Source organism: Hyperolius riggenbachi, chromosome 4 (assembly GCF_040937935.1).
Source record: "Hyperolius riggenbachi isolate aHypRig1 chromosome 4, aHypRig1.pri, whole genome shotgun sequence".
Taxonomy (NCBI): domain Eukaryota; kingdom Metazoa; phylum Chordata; class Amphibia; order Anura; family Hyperoliidae; genus Hyperolius; species Hyperolius riggenbachi.
Genome location: NC_090649.1, coordinates 6,600,784 through 6,605,724, shown reverse-complemented (window position 1 = coordinate 6,605,724; position 4,941 = coordinate 6,600,784).

The following is a 4,941-nucleotide window of genomic DNA, read 5'->3' as shown; positions in this document are numbered from 1 at the left end:
CTTGGTAGTGGGAAGTCATAGGGTTGGACATCGGTAGAGGGAGGGTTCTGTGAGGGTAGGGTTAGGCTTGGTAGTGGGAAGTCATAGGGTTGGACATCGGTAGAGGGAGGGTTCTGTGAGGGTAGGGTTAGGCTTGGTAGTGGGAAGTCATAGGGTTGGGCATCGGTAGAGGGAGGGTTCTGTGAGGGTAGGGTTAGGCTTGGTAGTGGGAAGTCATAGGGTTGGACATCGGTAGAGGGAGGGTTCTGTGAGGGTAGGGTTAGGCTTGGTAGTGGGAAGTCATAGGGTTGGGCATCGGTAGAGGGAGGGTTCTGTGAGGGTAGGGTTAGGCTTGGTAGTGGGAAGTCATAGGGTTGGACATCGGTAGAGGGAGGGTTCTGTGAGGGTAGGGTTAGGCTTGGTAGTGGGAAGTCATAGGGTTGGGCATCGGTAGAGGGAGGGTTCTGTGAGGGTAGGGTTAGGCTTGGTAGTGGGAAGTCATAGGGTTGGGCATCGGTAGAGGGAGGGTTCTGTGAGGGTAGGGTTAGGCTTGGTAGTGGGAAGTCATAGGGTTGGGCATCGGTAGAGGGAGGGTTCTGTGAGGGTAGGGTTAGGCTTGGTAGTGGGAAGTCATAGGGTTGGGCATCGGTAGAGGGAGGGTTCTGTGAGGGTAGGGTTAGGCTTGGTAGTGGGAAGTCATAGGGTTGGACATCGGTAGAGGGAGGGTTCTGTGAGGGTAGGGTTAGGCTTGGTAGTGGGAAGTCATAGGGTTGGGCATCGGTAGAGGGAGGGTTCTGTGAGGGTAGGGTTAGGCTTGGTAGTGGGAAGTCATAGAGTTGGGCATCGGTAGAGGGAGGGTTCTGTGAGGGTAGGGTTAGGCTTGGTAGTGGGAAGTCATAGGGTTGGGCATCGGTAGAGGGAGGGTTCTGTGAGGGTAGGGTTAGGCTTGGTAGTGGGAAGTCATAGGGTTGGGCATCGGTAGAGGGAGGGTTCTGTGAGGGTAGGGTTAGGCTTGGTAGTGGGAAGTCATAGGGTTGGGCATCGGTAGAGGGAGGGTTCTGTGAGGGTAGGGTTAGGCTTGGTAGTGGGAAGTCATAGGGTTGGGCATCGGTAGAGGGAGGGTTCTGTGAGGGTAGGGTTAGGCTTGGTAGTGGGAAGTCATAGGGTTGGGCATCGGTAGAGGGAGGGTTCTGTGAGGGTAGGGTTAGGCTTGGTAGTGGGAAGTCATAGGGTTGGACATCGGTAGAGGGAGGGTTCTGTGAGGGTAGGGTTAGGCTTGGTAGTGGGAAGTCATAGGGTTGGGCATCGGTAGAGGGAGGGTTCTGTGAGGGTAGGGTTAGGCTTGGTAGTGGGAAGTCATAGGGTTAGGCATCGGTAGAGGGAGGGTTCTGTGAGGGTAGGGTTAGGCTTGGTAGTGGGAAGTCATAGGGTTGGGCATCGGTAGAGGGAGGGTTCTGTGAGGGTAGGGTTAGGCTTGGTAGTGGGAAGTCATAGGGTTGGGCATCGGTAGAGGGAGGGTTCTGTGAGGGTAGGGTTAGGCTTGGTAGTGGGAAGTCATAGGGTTGGGCATCGGTAGAGGGAGGGTTCTGTGAGGGTAGGGTTAGGCTTGGTAGTGGGAAGTCATAGGGTTGGGCATCGGTAGAGGGAGGGTTCTGTGAGGGTAGGGTTAGGCTTGGTAGTGGGAAGTCATAGGGTTGGGCATCGGTAGAGGAAGGGTTCTGTGAGGGTAGGGTTAGGCTTGGTAGTGGGAAGTCATAGGGTTGGGCATCGGTAGAGGGAGGGTTCTGTGAGGGTAGGGTTAGGCTTGGTAGTGGGAAGTCATAGGGTTGGGCATCGGTAGAGGGAGGGTTCTGTGAGGGTAGGGTTAGGCTTGGTAGTGGGAAGTCATAGGGTTGGACATCGGTAGAGGGAGGGTTCTGTGAGGGTAGGGTTAGGCTTGGTAGTGGGAAGTCATAGGGTTAGGCATCGGTAGAGGGTGGGTTCTGTGAGGGTAGGGTTAGGCTTGGTAGTGGGAAGTCATAGGGTTGGGCATCGGTAGAGGGAGGGTTCTGTGAGGGTAGGGTTAGGCTTGGTAGTGGGAAGTCATAGGGTTGGGCATCGGTAGAGGGAGGGTTCTGTGAGGGTAGGGTTAGGCTTGGTAGTGGGAAGTCATAGGGTTGGGCATCGGTAGAGGGAGGGTTCTGTGAGGGTAGGGTTAGGCTTGGTAGTGGGAAGTCATAGGGTTGGACATCGGTAGAGGGAGGGTTCTGTGAGGGTAGGGTTAGGCTTGGTAGTGGGAAGTCATAGGGTTGGGCATCGGTAGAGGGAGGGTTCTGTGAGGGTAGGGTTAGGCTTGGTAGTGGGAAGTCATAGGGTTGGGCATCGGTAGAGGGAGGGTTCTGTGAGGGTAGGGTTAGGCTTGGTAGTGGGAAGTCATAGGGTTGGACATCGGTAGAGGGAGGGTTCTGTGAGGGTAGGGTTAGGCTTGGTAGTGGGAAGTCATAGGGTTGGGCATCGGTAGAGGGAGGGTTCTGTGAGGGTAGGGTTAGGCTTGGTAGTGGGAAGTCATAGGGTTGGACATCGGTAGAGGGAGGGTTCTGTGAGGGTAGGGTTAGGCTTGGTAGTGGGAAGTCATAGGGTTGGGCATCGGTAGAGGGAGGGTTCTGTGAGGGTAGGGTTAGGCTTGGTAGTGGGAAGTCATAGGGTTGGGCATCGGTAGAGGGAGGGTTCTGTGAGGGTAGGGTTAGGCTTGGTAGTGGGAAGTCATAGGGTTGGACATCGGTAGAGGGAGGGTTCTGTGAGGGTAGGGTTAGGCTTGGTAGTGGGAAGTCATAGGGTTGGGCATCGGTAGAGGGAGGGTTCTGTGAGGGTAGGGTTAGGCTTGGTAGTGGGAAGTCATAGGGTTGGGCATCGGTAGAGGGAGGGTTCTGTGAGGGTAGGGTTAGGCTTGGTAGTGGGAAGTCATAGGGTTGGACATCGGTAGAGGGAGGGTTCTGTGAGGGTAGGGTTAGGCTTGGTAGTGGGAAGTCATAGGGTTAGGCATCGGTAGAGGGAGGGTTCTGTGAGGGTAGGGTTAGGCTTGGTAGTGGGAAGTCATAGGGTTGGACATCGGTAGAGGGAGGGTTCTGTGAGGGTTAGGGTTAGGGTTAGGGTAGGGTTAGGCTTGGTAGTGGGAAGTCATAGGGTTGGACATCGGTAGAGGGAGGGTTCTGTGAGGGTAGGGTTAGGCTTGGTAGTGGGAAGTCATAGGGTTAGGCATCGGTAGAGGGAGGGTTCTGTGAGGGTAGGGTTAGGCTTGGTAGTGGGAAGTCATAGGGTTGGACATTGGTAGAGGGAGGGTTCTGTGAGGGTAGGGTTAGGCTTGGTAGTGGGAAGTCATAGGGTTGGGCATCGGTAGAGGGAGGGTTCTGTGAGGGTAGGGTTAGGCTTGGTAGTGGGAAGTCATAGGGTTGGACATCGGTAGAGGGAGGGTTCTGTGAGGGTAGGGTTAGGCTTGGTAGTGGGAAGTCATAGGGTTGGGCATCGGTAGAGGGAGGGTTCTGTGAGGGTAGGGTTAGGCTTGGTAGTGGGAAGTCATAGGGTTGGGCATCGGTAGAGGGAGGGTTCTGTGAGGGTAGGGTTAGGCTTGGTAGTGGGAAGTCATAGGGTTGGACATCGGTAGAGGGAGGGTTCTGTGAGGGTAGGGTTAGGCTTGGTAGTGGGAAGTCATAGGGTTAGGCATCGGTAGAGGGAGGGTTCTGTGAGGGTAGGGTTAGGCTTGGTAGTGGGAAGTCATAGGGTTGGACATCGGTAGAGGGAGGGTTCTGTGAGGGTTAGGGTTAGGGTTAGGGTTAGGGTAGGGTTAGGCTTGGTAGTGGGAAGTCATAGGGTTGGACATCGGTAGAGGGAGGGTTCTGTGAGGGTAGGGTTAGGCTTGGTAGTGGGAAGTCATAGGGTTAGGCATCGGTAGAGGGAGGGTTCTGTGAGGGTAGGGTTAGGCTTGGTAGTGGGAAGTCATAGGGTTGGACATTGGTAGAGGGAGGGTTCTGTGAGGGTAGGGTTAGGCTTGGTAGTGGGAAGTCATAGGGTTGGGCATCGGTAGAGGGAGGGTTCTGTGAGGGTAGGGTTAGGCTTGGTAGTGGGAAGTCATAGGGTTGGACATCGGTAGAGGGAGGGTTCTGTGAGGGTAGGGTTAGGCTTGGTAGTGGGAAGTCATAGGGTTGGACATCGGTAGAGGGAGGGTTCTGTGAGGGTAGGGTTAGGCTTGGTAGTGGGAAGTCATAGGGTTGGGCATCGGTAGAGGGAGGGTTCTGTGAGGGTAGGGTTAGGCTTGGTAGTGGGAAGTCATAGGGTTGGGCATCGGTAGAGGGAGGGTTCTGTGAGGGTAGGGTTAGGCTTGGTAGTGGGAAGTCATAGGGTTGGGCATCGGTAGAGGGAGGGTTCTGTGAGGGTAGGGTTAGGCTTGGTAGTGGGAAGTCATTGGGTTGGGCATCGGTAGAGGGAGGGTTCTGTGAGGGTAGGGTTAGGCTTGGTAGTGGGAAGTCATAGGGTTGGGCATCGGTAGAGGGAGGGTTCTGTGAGGGTAGGGTTAGGAAGGTGAAGACATATTAAAATATCAGTAAATTTACCAATATTTTACTAGCCACAATCTCCCACTACCTTTTCTTCCACCCTTTTTACATGTACGCCATGGTTTGTATGTAGAGTACTGTATAGTACTGTCGTAGCTAAGCCTTTTTTTCCATAAAACACACTTAGCTGGTATCAGCCTTTCCCCATCAGTGCCAGATAACAGAGTTTTACTGTTTCAATTATATGTGGTTATATCAGCTTCATGTGTATTGTTTGCCAGTAACGACTCTCACTTCCTTGCCCTTTTCCCGCCCACCTTCCCCTATCTTGCATTATTCCCGCCTACTGTGGGGTGTGGTTTCTACTCTTGTTACCTACTGCCACAGTAACCTATTCAGTACATGGAGCAATGATCATACACGACACACAAGC